The sequence below is a fragment of the Kogia breviceps genome, chromosome 15 (assembly GCF_026419965.1).
Source record: "Kogia breviceps isolate mKogBre1 chromosome 15, mKogBre1 haplotype 1, whole genome shotgun sequence".
Lineage (NCBI taxonomy): Eukaryota > Metazoa > Chordata > Mammalia > Artiodactyla > Physeteridae > Kogia > Kogia breviceps.
The window spans coordinates 1,937,613-1,956,767 of NC_081324.1; the positions used below are offsets into that span (position 1 = coordinate 1,937,613).

At 43.4% G+C, this 19,155-nt stretch overlaps 1 protein-coding gene across 1 annotated transcript in view; it reads right to left on the bottom strand.

Annotated features, from left to right (window-relative positions):
* Positions 1-3,816: 3,816 nt before the first annotated feature.
* GALR1 (galanin receptor 1) overlaps positions 3,817-19,155 on the bottom strand; it is a 179,812-nt gene continuing 164,473 nt past the window's right edge. Inside the window, exon 5 of the transcript XR_010836926.1 lies at positions 3,817-4,038. The gene's annotated coding sequence lies outside the window, so the exon portion shown is untranslated. The remainder of the gene's footprint in view (positions 4,039-19,155) is intronic.

Consider the following 19,155-nt stretch of genomic DNA (forward strand, 5'->3'; position numbering starts at 1 on the left):
CTGTTGTATTTTGTCCTTGAAACTTGAAACAGTAGCATCTACTTTTGTTGCTGTCATTGCTGTGCATTTGCTGTCAAGGGCTTTGTTATCAACTGGAGTGTATATAAAGCAGATGCTGGGCGAATGTGTGGGTGATGGAGGAATGAAGATACTAGGGTCAGTTGCTGTAGTAGGATGATCTAGATTTAAACTATGTAAGCACAGCTGTCGGTGGCAATGTCTATTGGTGCAGCCACTGTGGAAACAAATGAAAAATAGAACTACCATATGATCTAGCAATTCCCCCTCTGGTCATTTACCCAAAGGGAACAAAATCACTATCTCAAAGAGACATGTGTACCCCCGTGATCATTGCGACATTATTTACAATAGCCAAGACATAGAGACAACCTAGAATCTGTCATACAGAGTGAAGTAAGTCAGAAAGAGAAAAACAAATACCGTATGCTAACGCTTATACATGGAATTTAAAAAGTGGTACTGAAGAACCTAGGGGCAGGACAGGAATAAAGACGCAGACGTAGAGAACAGACTTGAGCACACGGGAGGGGGAAGGGGGTAAGCTGGGACCAAGTGAGAGTAGCATGGACATATATACACTACCAAATGTAAAATAGAGAGCTAGTGGGAAGCAGCCGCATAGCACAGGGAGATCAGCTCGGTGCTCTGTGACCACCTAGAGGGGTGGGATAGGGAGGGTGGGAGGGAGACGCAAGAGGGAGGGGATATGGGGACATATGTATACGTATAGCTGCTTCACTCTGTTGTACAGAAGCAACTGACACAACATTGTAAAGCGTTTATACTCCAATAAAGAATGTGAGAAAAAAAAAAAAAAGAGTCCATCCATGGATGAATGGATACAAAGAAAAATGTGGTGTAGATATATCTAGATATATAGATAGTATTCTTAGATCTATCTAGTAGATCTATATATTAGCATAGTTTAGATATAGATATAAATACTGGAATATCATTCAGCCCGGATAAAGAAAGAAATTCTGCAATTTGCAAAAAAACATAGATGGAAATTGAGGGCATCACACTAAGTGAAATAAGTCAAACTGAGAAATACAAATACTGTATGCTCTCACTTATACGTGGAATCTAAAATAAAAACCAAAACAAAACGAACACCGAAATCCTAGAAACAGAGGACGAATAGCAGCCGCCAGAGGTGGGAAGGGGACGGTGAGGAAGGGGTGAAGGGGGTCAAAGGGCACAATCTCCCAGTTATAAGAAGAATCAGTCGTGGGGACTGTAATACACAGCATGGCAACTATTGTTCACCAAAATCTATTGTGGATTTAGAAGTTGGGAAGAGAGCACATCTTAGAAGTTCTCATCAAAAGAAAAAAAAAAGTTTGTAACTATGAGAGTTGATGGATTTTAACTAAACTTATTGTGGTGATCATTTTACAATATGTACATGTATCAAATCATTGTGTTGTACACAAATGAATAAATTGTTATATGCCACTTAGATACCAATAAAACTGGGGAAAGTGGAAAGAAGCCTGCATAAACACAGTCAAATCAAACAGATGCCCTCATGTACACACTAGCCTATTTTTTGTCTAGTTAATTTCACAAGTAAGAAAAATCTCTAAATATGCCCTTCAGCACCAGGTCATGAGTTAATTGTGCTAACTGCTACTTCCTTATTAAAGTCGTATTTTTCTAAAGGGGAAGCTTTGCTGGTGATTCTTTCTCCTAAAATCATGTACTCTCTTTTCATCATAAGATATTTTTAACTAGGAGCTGTTGGAATTTTTAAAAATACAATTAATTCTTTCCCTTTCAAAAAAAACCTCTTCTGCATAAATTTTGAATAATATTCCTCCAAATAAAGAACTCATAGTTTGATATCGATTTTCAGAACAAAACACTTTCAACCTAGTAGTGGTAATAAACAAGGAAGGTAAAATTTTTACCAGGTGAAAAGGAATTGAAGTGAAGAAATGTAGGAATGAAATCCATACCAAACATAGAAAACTGGCTTGACAGTGGCCATCCTTTAAAGGCATTTGTAAATAATTGATGATGAACTAATTAATAGTGAATTTTGTGTCTCTTGCAATTACTAACATTGGTTAAACTGAATCCTAATAAATATAGCATTAGCTACTGAAAAGTTCATTTCAGTCAGTATCACTAATCCTGCCCTCAAACATCCCTAGATAAAATATTTCTCTGAAGCTGAAATATTCTTGTTCTCTTTTCTTCTTTAAAAAGGGAGGATTGGTTGATTCCTAGAGCCAATAGTTTTTACATGTTTATGTAAATAACACAAAATTATTCTCAATATTTGGGGTTACATTGTTTAGTTATAATTATATGAATCAAATTATACTGATAATAAATTTTTTAAATGACACTTCAAATTTTAAAGTAAATTTATACTTTAATGTAATACCTTCACTTTAAAAAAACAACTAGGGGCTTCCCTGGTGGCGCAGTGGTTGGGAGTCCGCCTGCCGATGCAGGGGACGCGGGTTCGTGCCCCGGTCCGGGAGGATCCCACGTGCCGCGGAGCGGCTGGGCCCGTGAGCCATGGCCGCTGGGCCTGCGCGTCCGGAGCCTGCGCTCCGCGACGGGAGAGGCCACAGCAGTGAGAGGCCCGCGTACCGCAAATAATAATAATAATAATAATACATAGAATTAAGGAACACATTTTGATTACAAATATTTAGACTATTCAGTCTAAAGAAAAAAATTTTACTCTTGATACCAATATAAAAACAGAAGTGAAAATATACTCCTGCCATAAAATTATTCTTACTGACAATGTTTAAACATCAACTTATGAAAATATCAATCAGTGTTTATCTTCTAAGTGCAATGCCTTTTTCTTTCCACACTTAGGAAATTATGTATTTATTATTTCGATAAAAAGAAAGGTTGTTATGGTTACCATGCAATGAAAACTAGTGTTATTTTTAACGTGAACAAGCTATAGCGCTTTTCTCTAGAGTTTCAGTTATAGTTTCAAAATACCTGATACATAATTAAAAGCCATTGTATTTGATAGGTTACTAACCCATCATGTTAATAAAACAATTTCAAATTATACGCTGTCATTTTCCCGGAAGATTATCTTAGTGTGCTAATTATACCTTTCTACCTTTAAAATGATTATGGGCTTCTGCAGCAATGGATTATTCTAGAATAAATTTTAGGTAAGTGTATTTCCTTCAGTAGGAATGATGCAAGTTAATATTTTGATGAAGCTTCATACGGTGATGACTATTGACTCAGAACATCACAGAAGGTGGGAGTGTTTCTAGGAGATCAAAAGGCAGCTCAAGACCAGATCCGTTTGCCCAGCTGGATTCTCTCCCATCCTTCCCTGGATGAGAACAGCCTTCCTACAAGAGTCTGCCCAAAGGTCTTGCGCACAAAACTTAGGAGCGCACCATTTCCACGCGGCCTCAGTCAGGACTGAGCCCCCCGGTGAGAATGAGAAACAAAGGCTCCGCTAGGAAAACGCTTTCAAACTTCAGTTAAACGCTCGACCTTTGGTTTCCAGATCCATCGGGCAAGCCAGGGGCCAGGGAGAAAGGGGCTTGGTGCAAAAGTAAGTCCTTGGCCTGACGGTCTGATGGGGGCGGGAAGGGGCTCCCGGGTGGCTATGCCTCCCTGGGGCCTCCGGACCTCCGGACCTCCGGACCTCCGGACCTCAGGCGGCAGCTTCTGAGTCGGAGGCCAGCCAGTCTGCATGAAGGGAACGCAGTTTTCAGAAGATAAACTTGCAGAGTTTTCTAAAATGTAATGAAAATCGTGGAAAAGAGCTCAATGGGGTGAACAGTCATGGCTTGCTGTGCAACTGGACTTTTCCCTCACTTTCTAAGCGACCGAATTCTGAGATACCAATGTTTAGGACACAATGTATAAACCATTGCTGCAAACGCTTGTGTAGTTAGCGCCCTCTCTTCTGAGGAAACGGTGTGGTCAGTTTTCTTGGAGGCTTTCCCTCTGATGTTCTGAGGCCAGTGGAACTCGCACAGAGGGGTATTTTACGTGTATGTCGGTGAGCTCCTAGGAACACAGATAAAAGGCTGTTGTGATTACGATGATAATGAGAAAACGTAGACAACACTATTCTATGCACATTAACTCACTTATCTTTCACGAGAACCCTGTGAAACTGTACCCTTACTGTCATCACCACTTTTCAAATAAGGCAACTGAGGCACCAACTATCTAGGTAGTTTCCCTAAAGTCTGACAGTCTTAGGTCAAAGGTCAAAAACTGCGAAGCGGGACTTGAACCCGAAGGGTCCGGCTCTAGGGCCCAGATGCGTGACTGTGGCACACCGCACCTCTGAGTAGCAGGTTCAAGGCTGGGTTGGGTCTCCATGGGGGGGGCGGGGGTGATGCGTGATCACCGTGACCCCTCCCCCCTTTGTTTTCTAATCCGTTTGTTTTAACCACAATGAATAGAGTGCCCACATCCATCAAGACCCTTCTTATCTCACTTCCAGTGCATCTGAGTGTTTTGTGTGACCCAAGCTGCGCTCCACGTAGTTTGGCTCCAAGCAGGCGGAGCTGGGAGGGCCAGCGGGGGAGGCGACGTGTATTACTGTATTGACTTCCTGGTAATGCCAGGTGCTGTGTGTGTATCTCACCATAGCAACCCTGTGCAGGGTGTCATTTCACAGGAAATCAGCCCAACTCAAAGAAGAGGAGCATCCCTGGTTTCTTAGAGCTGCTGGGTGCCGAACTGGCAAGAAACACCATCCGGTCGGATTCCAAAAGCTGAATGACTCATTTTTCCCTTTCTCGTGTTGCATCTCTTGGTATCACGGAGCACGTGGCTATTCACTCACATGTTAAGTCCTGCGTCTCTTTTCAAGATCCTTTATACAAAGTGCGTTTATATGGCGCTTTCTTCTCCAAAGTACATTCTAAACTAACGTGAAATTGTCAGTAGGACGGTTGTTGGAAAGCTCCCTCACGATTCCCCTCAGCATGCCCTTGTCCATATAGAAACTATCTTTACATAAAGCGCTACACAAACAGTTTCAAGGCAAGCTGTCCAGCCATCCAGCTGAACAACTACACAGAAACCCTGGCACTGCCACACTCGTGAATTAGTCCAACAACTGTTATTATTATACGTTCACACTCACGTCCCAGGACTGTATTAGGTGGTAGGTGTGGGGGAAATGGAGAATCTTGGCCTCTTCTCTTTGATGTTTTTAGGTAAACCCCAGGACATTTAAACATGCAGAAAAGTCACTGGAAGGAGGAGATATTCACCAAGACATCATTAAAAGAATGGATTATTTTAGAGCGCCAGAGAAGGAGAGTGAAAAGAAATAAGAAAGCTCAGTGCTGGGCATGACGGTGGCACACCGGCGGCCACAGGGGAGGAAACGGGGGCGAAAGCGCACACCCACCGGGTGAGGAGGGGCAGTTACTCCCCACAGGTGAAAACAATAAACGTGAGAAACGGCTGGAGAAAGTTAAACCTAGATAGTTTCCTTAGCTTTGACAAATTCAGGGCTCTGATTTTAGTTTTAATAAATGGCCACAATAGCCAGAATGTAAAGAGGAAACTAAAACTATGGAGGGAAATCGATTGAGTCCCTGAGGTCCCGGGAAGGAGATTACTCTTGGCCAAAGGAATTGAAGGATGTTCTGTCCATGTGACCTGATGGATGAACAAACCAGTGAATTTAAGGGACAAGAGCTTAAAAATTAACAGAGATTCTGGATTGCATTAAATGGTTTATTTTAACGTAGGCTTACCATGGATTTGAAGACCTGATTACAGCATCTATTTCTCAGCTGGAGGGAGCCCACACCTCTTCTCACTCCCATTCCCGTGGGGGAACTTAACTTCCATCACTCAGCTCCGGGACGGACCCAAACCTCCTTGTCCAAGGTCAAATACAGCCTCGTGTGGAAGACCACGCTGAACGGCTTGCCCTCAGAGGGTCAAGTTTAGTGTCACCAGGAGAACGGAGGAAAAGAGACCGTTCGTGATCCCCAAAAGGAAGCAAACACATTCTGAATGTGATTTTGGACCCTTGGAAAATGGAAGAAGTGTGTGTGTGTGTGTGTGTGTGTGTGTGTGTGTGTGTGTGTGTGTGTGTGTGTGTGTGTCATTCAGTAGTTTGAGGACAGCTAGCCTGGTTAAAGAAACCCGAAGTTTTGTGGTCTTAGGGAGTGACTGTTCCTCTGTCTCAGTCTTCGTCTCTGCGTGGGGTTGGTAGCATAGATAATTCCCATGGTCTGGGTGGGACTAAATGAGTTAATATGTGGACAGCCTCGGAATAGGTGCCTGCACGTGGCAAATGCCCAACTTCAGTTAGTTTTTAAGCTTAAGTGTTGAGAGAAACTTGAACTTGTGTTCCTTTAGATCAAACTATCATAGTACAACTGGACTTGTCTAGGAAATTATATAAAATATAGGTATTATGTATACACACACACACACACACAATCCAGTGAAGTAAGAATTATTATTTTCCCACCTCTAAACACAGCATCACCCACAGCTAGCAAATGGCAGCTACAATATGAACCTGTATTGTTGGACTTCCAAAGTTTCCGCTCTTTAATATCTTCTTTAAATAAGAAAACATAATTATTAATGATACCAGAACTTATTTTTAACCAATAAATTAAGTTTGTAAGAGACAATGCTTTTAATTTTCTTTAGTATGGCCTTACCATTGTTACCGTATTTGATATGACTGAGAAATCATATAGATATGAAATAATTTGAGACTCAGATGATCTAAGGTTAATTCTACATTGAAAACCATAGGATCAAAAAGTCTGCATTGCACATTGTTACTTCTGTCCTTTCTTTTCTCTGCTATTTATCCTGAGACATTTCACTTGACAGAGGGAAGACAAAGGAATGGAAAACATCAGATTTTACCTGGCATTGGTACTGGTTCATCCTACAAGCAAACTTGGCTTCTTGATTCAGTAATTATTATTATTTGCAAAACTACTGTTCACGCCTCTTTACTGAGTGAGTGTCTACACGTCCTGGCTAAGAAGCCCGCCAGTTATGATGTGTCTCTCCGTATCATCGCTACCCTATTTCTTTGAAAAAGTTATTTTTTTATTTCTCTTAATTTTTTCTTTCTTTTTTGAAAAATGCATCACTTTCTTTGCATGGCCTTAGGAGCACCTGAGGAAACATTTTTGAAAACTGTCTATTGATGGTAGGCTCCTCAGAAGAGAACTGAAGCTTTTATTTTGGATCAACAGTTCTCTGCTCCTTTGCTGATGAAAAAGTAGTTCCATTTTGAGAATGGCAGCCACCTTGAGGACAAAGACTCTGGTTCCTTGCTCGTTGCATCCTCAGCAGGCAGCAGAGTGGCCGGTGGGCATAGTGGCTTTGGATGTGAGTGTTTACTGTATCCACAGCCCAGCCGAGAAGGAGTGGCCAAGTGAACACGGTCCTTCCCCTCCTCTGCCTAGATGTGGTCTTCCCCGGATGTGAACTCACTGCTCCAGGTCACATCTCTGCACCTATTGTCTGCCCTCAGACCAACTTCCCCCTCCAGGCACCGGATGGCTGTTCTGCCACTTCAAGGTGTGGCACCTGTTTTGTAAACATCATGTCACCCTCCAGCATTTGCAGAGACAGATATGTCTTTCTCTGCGTTTCCCTAATTTGGGTTCGTTTTTCATTCCTCTGAGCAACTATTTCTTAAGATTCTGCTTTGGGATTTTGATAATTTTCTAGTCTCATTAAAAGATAGGACTATATGGGCTTCCCCAGTGGCACAGGGGTTAAGAATCCGCCTGCCAATGCAGGGGACACGGGTTCAAGCCCTGGTCCGGGAAGATCCCACATGCCGCAGAGCAACTAAGCCCGTGAGCCACAACTACTGAGCCCACGTGCCACAGCTACTGAAGCCTGCATGCCTAGAGCCCGTGCTCCACAACAAGAGAAGCCACCGCAATGAGAAGCCCACGCACTGCAACGAAGAGTAGCCCCCGCTCAACACAACTAGAGAAAGCCCATGCACAGCAAAGAAGACCCAAAGCAGACAAAAATAAATAAATTAAATAAATTTTTTTTAAAAAGATAGGATTGTATTATCTTTACAAAGTTGGAGTAGTCATTATGAACTGTTGGAAGGGAGAAGGGGAAAGTAACCACTTCTCTTTAAGCAAAATTTACATATCATATGGTATTTAATATTAGGGAAAAATAATAAACTGTTCTAATTTTTAAAATAATGCAAACCCTGAAATATTTTAAATAGTGCAAAAATAGAACATTATAAAAATAAGAATGTGGAAACTATTTCCATATTCTATGCTTTGATAGAAGTAGATATTGAGAAGTGAGATAAGATGTCAAACCAACACCAGAAAACCATAGACAGTTAGTGCATGTCCCAATCTCCTGAGATTAGTAAATAGCAGAGGATGTTTCAAATAGACATTTATACCAACAGATGGACATTTAACATATATTAATATCCCATGTATCCTCCCCCAAACCCAAAACATAATCAAATATTTAATTTCAACAGTAACTGAAGTAGTCATAAATGAAGTTTGAAGAGGTTTTTTTTCCTTTTAAAGCTATTAGTTTCTTTTATATAAAGCTGTTTTTAATATGTTGTCCACACTAGAGTTAAAATTACGTATCCTCTAAGTGGAATCAGGCATCTGGAAATTGGCAAATGCCTATTCTTTTCCTTTCTATAAGTTGATTTTTTTCAAAAAGTAGGAAAAGGCCGAATACTTTCTTACGAACATATTATGTGAAGCATCTACCAGTCTTCAATAACTTTGCATAATGGTATTTGTCATGGAAAAGTATTACATGTGCAAAGAGAGAGCCCTATGATCCTATCGTGACAAGGCCAGATCAGGCCCCTCAGAAACAACACCCTAATCAGCCAAAGGTGGATGAGGAAGGTGGCCGAGCATTAGATACACGTGCAGGTTGATGACACGCTCACAACAGCAAATGCGGCAAATGCGTCTTGAGTTAGTGGATGTGATGGGGGAAGAATTGCTATTGGGAGAGTGATAAATATTTCCTGTATGAAACTGAGTAAATAGGAAGCCTTTGATTTAGTTGTTTTATATAGTCTTATTTCTTTAGTTTTTAAAATCCTAAATACGGATGGTGGTAGCTATGGCCACAGATCATTTTAGAAAGAAATAAGAACTTAAATTGCTTATTTACATGTTTGAGCATTCTTTCTACCCTCTCTGGGGAGACGTCCACTTAAAAACAAATGATGGGTAGTGTTTTATTTATGGTTGATGAAAATAATAGAGACTGAGGCAAGATTTGTCATATATCAGGGGATGGGATGTAGGCAGTAGAAGATTTGCTACCCCTCGTAAGTGAGATCAAACAAATCTTTTTCTTCTACTTTTCATATTAAAATTATAAGAATTATTTAATTTGAGGAAATATTACTTTGTAAGTGTAATCCCTGTACAAAATGCAAACCACTATCCTTTGGCTGGTGATGTGAGCCACGTACAATGTGTGTTAAATTATAACTTTTGGAGAAGCAAATTTAGTCATTCTTCCCTCTGCTCTATCCATTTCACTGAGCTTTGTAGCAGAGAGAATACAAAATAATATTTTAAGGAAATTTGATTCTTGAGGCTGTTGTGCTTCCTTATACATAAATTACCCTTAAACCGCAGTGGTTATTGAAATAAAGAATCCATTTCTCTTCCATTGACAGTTCTTTTGGGGGCAGGGACGTTTCCTTCACCGAGTTGGAGAAGCAAAATTGCCTGTGACACCAATGTGATTATTTCAGTCACTCTTTTTATTTTTAATATTTTCCCCTTGACAGATTTATTTCTTCTCAAATCAGAAATATTTCTCCTCAGAAAAAATTATATAGCCCCTTTATATTTTCTGATACTGAAAATTACCAGATGCCAGGCTGTGAACATAAGGAAATTGAAGACCTTTGAGGATGACCTTAAGAACCACAAAGGTGGAGAATTGTGATATAGTGGTTTAGGCAATTTCATCATAGCTGCTTGGTTCGTGAAAAATGAGAAATGGGTTTCCTATTACTAAATATAATGAATTTCCTTTCTATCCTGTCACAAATTGTCAAACTTCATTAAATGGAAAAAGATGTGGACCAAACATTTGTAGAGGGTGGTGTGAATATCCATGCCATATACAGTGGGCAAGAGCTGTCCGATCTTAGATAACTATTTTATTTTGGCCTGAAATTTTCAAGTAATGCAGTTAGTCCATGAGGTCCTATTGGACAAACTTTGACCTACAAATAGAGTGTTTTTAAATGTCATGTATTAAAGTTATATATGTATATATTACGTCACATATATTAAATATTACATTCAAGTGGTTCCACGAAGAGGTTAATCATCTTCTAGGCAACCAAAGGGGTTTTATTGAGTACCTGTCATAAAAGAACACTGGCAATTTCAGGGGTAATTACATGAGATCCAGTGATCTATAATACCTACCGCAAGGAACAAAGAAATGACAATGTTAAGTATCTGGTCACCAGATGACATGCACCATCTTACTTAGAGGGCAATAATGTCCGGCGAGTTAAAATATTTGTATCATCTTCGTGTTCCACATGCGCTAAAGGGTGGCATGTGACCTTCATGAAAATAAGCCTGTATATTTACTTTTTGGTCACTTTTTACTGTCAGAAATATTACATTTTCCTGCTAACTTTCCGCCTCCTGTGTGACCACCTCCTAAGAGGGAAAAGAGTGGTCCTGGAATTAGATATAACCAGATTCCTGTCCGTGGTCTGTCCGTGAGCACCCCCAGGAAACTTGCCAAGATTCCCAGAGCCCCGGCTCCCTCCTCTGAATCATACGGGAGCGACAGCAACTTTTTTTCACTTGAGGGGAAAATGAAATACCGGCAGAAGTTCCCCACAAAGCTCCTGGTGCGTCAGAAGTATTCAAATGTTCGTTGGATATATGCATTTTTTGACGGAAATCAGAAGGAATGGAGGAATAATACTCAGTATTGAAAAGCAGATTAATGGAGCAGTTAAGATAGCCAGGAATTCTCAGAAAACAATAACACAGAAGACTGTTGTTACTCTTGAACAGCTAATAAGTAAGAAGTGTTTGGTTACTTGATAGCCACAAGAGGATTGGAGGAAACTGACTATGTCTCCCAATCATCAGTTATGCAAGGGATGCAGCATGTAACACTATACATGGACATTAGACTTTTCTGAAGGCAGATGGTAAAAAGGTGATATTTTCTGGAGAAAATATTTAGTTGGCTCCACGTTCAAAGGCTCTGAAAGAGAAGACCACCTATAAGAGACAGAGAAAGAAAGCCTGAAAGAGAGAGAAAGTTATAAAAATCGAAATGTCAGCACACAAGCACAAATGATGAAAAGTGGGAGAAGTTTGTCTGAAGAAATCAACATGGCAACAGAAGGACATTTCTATTTACTCTATACCCAGACTTAAAAACAAATTTCATAAACATTGTTCCATCTGACCCACAAGTGAGACATAAATATTTTCAGCGACTTGCAGACAAGATCCCAGAGATTTGGAGAACCTGAAATCATTCAAATGCACACAGAGGAGCCATAGGTAGAACAGACTATAATGCACTCATCTGACACCAGACTCAATTTACAACTTTTTTAATTGGGTATCCATTAACAAAGTTATTGTAGCTATAGTTATTCTTAATACTTTTACGGTTTAACCTTTACACTAGAGATAAATGATTAACCCACCAGCATATTACAGTTTTGGAGTATTCTAAATTTGAATATGTACTATTTTTACCAGCATGTTTTGTATTTAATATGCTTCCATGTTACTATTCAGCTCCTTTTCATGTCAGCTTGAAGAACCCCTTGACACGTATTTCTCGTAAGGCAGGTCTAGTGGTGAGGAGCTCCCTTAGAGTTGGCTGTTGGGAAACGTCTTCAACTTTCCTTCATTTCCAAAGGATTAACTCTGCCGGCTCAAGTATTCTTAGTTGGCAGCTTTTTTTCTTCATTTCTTTCAGCAATTTGGACATAGAATCCCACCCTCTCTTAGCCTGTGAGGTTTCTGCCAAGGAATCCACTAATATTGTTATGGAGGTTCCCTTGGAGGTGAGAAATTTATTTTTCACTTGTTGATTTTAAAATGAATTTTCTTTGATTTTTGACAGTTTCACTATAATGTGTCCTGGAGAAGTAGATCTTTGGGGGTTTTAAATGACTTTTTGAGGTCCTGGAAGCTTCATGAGCTTGGATGTCCAAATCTCTCCACAATGATTTCTTTAAATGAGCTTTCTGCCCCTGTCTATGCCTCTTCTCTGTCTGGGACGCCAGTAATGCTTAGATTATTTCTTTTAGTTGTGTCGTGTAATTCACGTAAGCTGTCTTCATTTTTTTTTTCAATTCTTTTTTCTCTTTGCTCCTCTGACACTTTCAAATGAGCTGCCTTTGATTTCACGGATTCTCTCTTCTGCTAGGTCTGCTACTGAAGTTTTCTGCGGACCTCTTCATTCAGTCATGGTATGTCTCAGTTCCAGGATTTCTGTTGAGTTCCTCTCCAGGATTTTTTCAGAAGTTGGGTGGGGCTGCTGACAGCTTCCTTGGCTTGGGGGCCGTAGGATGTGTTCCACGGCTGCCTGGCATCTCTGGCCAGGCTCTCTGGTTGGCCAAGGCTGGAGGCCATGCTCAGCAGTCGGGCACGGCCAGTAACACGCTTCCCTGTCCAGGCTGCACAGCCAGGACGGTCCACTGGCAGGGGAGCCACACCCGGTAGAACTGCCTGCCTAGATCCCTGGCCAGACATGGCCACTGGCTCAGCCCACCGGGGATCACTGGTTGGGAGCCCCTGGGGCTCTTCTGCCTTCGGGAACGTGGTCTGCGAGGATTTGTGCACTCACGTTGTGAGCTCTGTCCTTCCTCTAGCTGGTTCCCCAGTGACCCTGTAAGGTGTCATCGCAAAGGCTTCTTATCTACGGAGAATCACCAGTTGCTCTGTCTGTCGGGGGGGCTGAAGTCAGGAACTCCTTATTCAGCCGTCTTTCCAACCGAGTGCTTTCTTACCTCTGACGTTTCTGGTAAGAAGTCATCTCTTGATCTTTTCAGGGTTCCCTTGTATATGACAAGTCATTTTCCTTTGCTTCTTTCAGGATCTTCTCTTTGTATTCGACTTCCAGCACTTTTCCTCCGAGGTGTCTTTGTGAAGCTTATTCACCTTTCTGTAGGTTAACGTTTTTCATCAAATTTAAGAAGTTTTCAGCCATTATTCTGAGTATTTTTCTCCTCTCCCACGATAGCCCATTGCACTTACACAGGTGTGTGTGTTGCTGCCTCACATTTCTCTGGGGCTCTGCTCATGTCTCCTCTCTGTTCTTTGGATTGAATAGTAGTTACTGATCTATCTTCAAGTTTGCGGATTCTTTTTTTCTAGCGCAAATCAAATCATTAGGCCCTTTAGTGGATTTTTAATTTCAGCTGTGATGCTTTCGAAATCCAGTATTTTCACCTGTTTGTCTTTTACAGCATTCCTATCTCTTTGCATTGATATTCTCCCCTTGATTGTCAACTTTGTCATTATACCTTATTTTTTTACTTTAATCATGGATTCCTTTAATTCTTTGAATATATTTATAAGTCCTGCTTTGAAGTCTTTGTGCCTTAAATCTGAGATCAGGTTCCTCTCAGTGTCTATCACCTACATTTTTTCCTAGGTTGCACCTCCCTGTTTCTTTGCACGTCTCATACTTTTTTATTAAAACTTAATGTTTTAGATAATATATGTAGTAACACTGGATATTGAGTGCCTTTCCTCCCTCTGTGGAGCTTGTAACTCCATAGCTAAAAATTTTTAATCCTGATTGTTTCAAATGCATGGATGTTTATAAGGATAGGCTGATGTTTATGTAAAAGGTTAGTATCTATGAACGTCGAATCACGTCTTACTTCGGCCATTTAAAATTAGATGAGGGGCTTCCCTGGTAGAGCAGTGGTTGAGAGTCCGCCTGCCGATGCGGGGGACACGGGTTCGCGCCCCGGTCTGGGGCGCATGCCCCCACATGCCACGGAGCGGCTGGGCCCGTGAGCCGTGGCCGCTGGGCCTGCGCGTCCGGAGCCTGTGCTCCACAGCGGGACAGGCCACAACAGTGAGAGGCCCGCGTACCGCAAAAAAAAAAAAAAAAATTAGATGAGAAGTAAATAGTCTTACAACTGTTGAAATTTGTCTGAGTGAGATCCCATCTGGGAACTCATATCCTTTTGTGTTACGATGCTGTTATTAATTTTTTTCCAAAATAATCTTGGAGTAGTATTAACTTATGAGATGGCAGACTTCTGAATTATCGACTAGACTATTGGCTAGTCAGAGAATTTCACATCCAGTAAGGATTAGTACCAACTATAACTCCTAATTAAAAAAGACAAGGATTTATGTAGTACAAATATTTCTCAGAGCAACTCCTGACACTGAGGCAATAATCAGAGAAAAAGAACATCTGAAGGTATTAATATTATACTACTTCTTCACTCTATGTAAATAAGTTATCTCTGAATACCAAACCAAAACTACCAAGAGATGATAATTGATAAAATGGCAGGCATTTTAAACAGCTTCAGAAGCTGTGATTTAAATGTTTTTCCCTTATCCACAGAGCCCTCTAGTGGAAGCAAGGACATCAAAACTGAATCTGCAGGAAAAATTACCAGGCTTTAGAAATCTCCATTTTATTTCCTCTGGATAGAAAATCTGGGCTTGGGAGGCCTCTCCAGGAGAAGTGACTAGCCTGAGGGTTCGCCCCTTTCCTTACCAACAATATATTTGCAAAAAACTTGATGCCAATCTTGGCAAAACTTATGGAAATAGGTTTAATTTTGAATGAGCTACTGTTGATAAACACATGGACATATAATGGCAATGATCTTTTTTTTTTGCGGGACGCGGGCCTCTCACTGCTGCGGCCTCTCCCGTTGCGGAGCACAGGCTCCGGACGCGCAGGCGCAGCGGCCACGGCTCACGGGCCCAGCCGCTCCGCGGCACGTGGGATCCTCCCGGACCGGGGCACGAACCCGCGTCCCCTGCATCGGCAGGCGGACTCTCAACCGCTGCGCCACCAGGGAAGCCCAATCTTTTTAAAACTACCTTACATCTTCAGTTTTCTCATATATCTTTAAGTTGTAAGATTTCTGTTGATGAGTTGTTGGGTTTTTTTTAAGGTAAAGGATATTAATGGCACTGAGCACACATAAAGCAACTCTCCTACATTACTGGCGAGTACATATCTGACCCTTTAAAATGATCTAACAAAGGTTTGAATTGCCTGCCAAAAGTTTTGCCCTACTTTTTTTTCAAGTCTTTATTTTTAACCCTTGTCATGGGAAATTTCCACTCTATGCAAAAGTAGATCCAAATGCCACGGACCCTTTACCCACCTTCAGCAGGTCAGCCACTCCCAGCCTGACCCGCTTCATCTATATGCCTCCACCCGCTTCCCACTCCACGTTAATCTGAGGTCCAGCTGGAGTTTCTCAGAAACGCACTCATGAAAGCATTTCCTCTCCTCCCTTCCCTATCCTCTGCTGTCTGAAACACAGGCACAATCTGATATTATTGTTATTGTTGGAAGTAAGATTTAAGTATATTGGATTTCAGAAATATTTTGCCATGAGCTTCCAGAACTAATTTTTTTTCAACACTCACAACAATTGAACGAGCTAAGTGAGGTGAATGGACCTAGAGTCTGTCCTACAGAGTGAAGTAAGTCAGAAAGAGAAAAACAAATACCGTACGCTAACGCATATATATGGAATCTAAGAAAAAAAAATGGTCATGAAGAACGTAGGGGCAGGACAGGAATAAAGACACAGACCTACTAGAGAATGGACCTGAGGACACGGGGAGGGGGAAGGGTAAGCTGGGACGAAGTGAGAGAGTGGCAGGGACATATATACACGACCAAGTGTAAAATAGACAGCTAGTGGGAAGCAGCCGCATAGCACAGGGAGATGAGCTCGGTGCTCTGTGACCACCTAGAGGGGTGGGATAGGGAGGGTGGGAGGGAGACGCAAGAGGGAGGGGATATGGGGACATATGTATATGTATAACTGATTCACTTTGTTATACAGCAGACACTAACACAGCATTGTAAAGCAATTATACTCCAATAAGATGTTTTAAAAAATTTAAAAATATAAAAAATTGAACGCGCTAAGGAATGTTGGCCACCAAGTGCCCGATAACGAGCAGCTCTTGTTGGAAGTCTGGTCAATGCAGAGGTGATGCAGACTAAACCCGGTTTCCAGAGATCCACCGAGGACTTTGCATGTCATCCCTACGTTTTCCCAGCATGCTCTTCTTTCCGTGTTCTAGCTGCCACTCAACTGCCTTATCAAGTATGAGTCACCGAAAGAGGAAACTGACCCTTAGCTCACTTCTCGCTCTCCCTCACCTTCTACAGTCACTCAGTCCTATTTTATTTCCCCAGATTCCTTCCAAACTGTCCCACCTTCTCCGTCCCCTGCCTCCCCTGCCACTGTCTTGAAGTTGGTCTCATAATTCTCCTCTGGGCTGTCAAAAACTAGTGTCAATTGATGGCCCAGCTACTGATGGCGCCCGCTTTTGTTTATCCTCCTTTATGTGGCCGGAATTCTTTGTCTCACCTAAATCTGCCATCTCCCAGTTCAAATACTTCCAAGTTTTCCTACTGTTTTCATTAGGACTCTCCAGCGTTCTCGCCATTTGGTCCACGTTATCCCGGCACTGAGCACGTGATGCTCCAGGATCAGCCCACCTGCTTCTTCAGTCTCACGCCCCCGCCCAGCGCCCACCTTCGCCTCATCACAAAGGACGGCTCTTACCTTCCCCGCTACACGATGTCCTCTCCTACCGGGAAGGCTTTGCCTGTGTTCTCTAGGCTGCCCGCCTCCCCTCGTCCTCTCACTAAGTGGGAGAAAGAGGTGAAACAAGTAAGTAGAGAGTGGCAATGGGGGTGATGTTCCCGGGGAAAGGAACACACGTTCACACCACATGGGGAGACGCCCAGTCCAGTCTGGGTGGAGCGGCCCAGGACCCTCTTCCCCCAGACCTGAAGGAACCGTGTCCCCGGACACCTGCTCTGGAAGCAGCCCCGGGGCAAGAGGTTCGCTGGGAATGGGACACAGAGAGAAGCACAAGGCGTGTGCCTGAGGCACCGGAGCCCAGGTGAGCCAGAGCAGAGGGAGACACCCAGCCCAAGGAAAGCATGCTGGTCAGTGTCCCCAGAGTGTCCCCAAACAGTCCTATTCTTTACTAGGAAGTCAGGAGTTATTTTGAGCAGCAAATCGTTTGTGCTGGATCACGTCTGGCCATGATCAGCATCCTCTTCTCTCCCTTCCGTGCTCTCCTCTGCATGGAGAACCAGGAAGTCACATTTCCTAGTCTCACCTGTAGCCAGGTGTCCAGGTGACGCATGAGTGTGGACCGGGGACGTGAGCCCCTGCGGCGACCAGACACCCAGGCCCCTGCTGCAGCTCTCAGCTCTGTGGACCTGATTTTGGTCCGTGGGGTGGCAGCTGCTTTCAGACGTCTGGGTCACAGCTGCAGTGGGGTGGCCCTAACATCCGCTTTCCTGGTCTTGCAACAATCTTGAAAGTCCTTAATCTCTGAATTAAGCTTTTTTTTCCAGCTTAGATGTTTACGTTCCCTGCCATGGATGCTGGCTGATACGCAGTTGATTCGATTTCATTTTATAAAGATCGCTAGGGCAGCAGAATGCAAAACAGATCGGAGGTGAGTAGGAAGAAAGGTGGGGCAGCCTCTGAGTTCTGCTGAGGAACCTCAGAGGTCCCAACACATACCTATCGGGGGTGCAGCAAGGAGCAGGGCAGGTTGCAGCAACCCTCCTGAACGGTTGGAGGCAAAGTTAGCCTAAATCGAGGCTGACCGGGTGTGAGAGATGGGACGGGGCAGGTTTCAAGGGTGCTTCCTCACCGTCCAGACGGGTGCACTGGTCACTGAGACAAAGTGGAAAGATGGGGAATCCAGCTTCAGAGGGGTTGAGTCTAAGGGTTGTTTTGAGTCTTGGAAGCGGAAACGTCATCGAGGTAGTGCAGCATGCCCATTTTTGTAGCTCTGAGAAGAGGTCGCTACCAGATACGAATCTGAGAATGATCGACAGTTAAGGCTGGCGTCGGGGAGAGAATAAATGCAGACAGAAATGGTGGCCTGTGGGCGGCTGGCTCATTCATCCAGGCTTATTGTCTTGTGCTCTTCTGCCTTTATCTCTGTCACCAGCAGCAATCCGTGCTGTTGGCCACTACACTTTCCAAACTCTGTTACTTCCTCCTGCCCCTCCTAAGCATATTCACACCCACCAAGTTTAGTCCAGTGGTTTTATTTGCCGCTGAAACTCTGGGATTTTGCAGGGGTTGCAGATCCGGGTCCCTCCCCTGCTCTCACGTGTAACCGCCGCACCGGCTGTTATCAAGCTGAGGTCATTGGTTTACTGCCACAAGAGGGGCGAGTGCACCTTGAGAACCATGAGGGGTCCCAGTAAGGGTGTCACAGGGGCTCATCACGGGATTGGGGCTGGCGTCGGGGGGCTTGGGGCAGCACTCAGAGAACGCCCAGAAAACGAGGATCGCTTGCCTGGCTCACGCTTGAGGACTCCGTGATGTTATCAGAGCCTTGGGCCCTGTCTGGAGCGCCTTCTCCTGGTCTCCGTGCCTGAAACAGTTCTCATTTTCCACAATCGTGCCCAACTCCCGTCCCCCGTCAAGTGTCGCCAGCATCCCCGGGGGGTCGTTTGCTCCGTCCCGCGTTCCAGCGCCCGCCTGTTCCTGTGACTGATCACAGCTGCGCCTGGAGAAGGTGAGCCCCAGAGGGCAGGGAAGGCCTCTTATTCCTTCCGCTTTCTTCCACTTGGAACGTCACCTCGCTCATGGAAAAGCTTCCCAACTAAACAGAGCTGTCTCACCCAGGATGCTCGGCTTGTAAATTAGCTCCACTCTGTCCACATGAAGCCCAGTCTCACCTTGGAAGCTTCTGGTGGCCTGAACTCCTGGGGTGGCTTCTCGAGCTCCTCTCTGTGGCGCCCCAAGCTGCCCTTGCAGTTTTACTCCCAGCGACTTCCCCACAGGCACCCAGTGTTGAGCCCCTCTTTACGCCCTCACCGTCCAATCTTCGTGACTGTTCTCGTGGCATCTGTCCCCTGGGC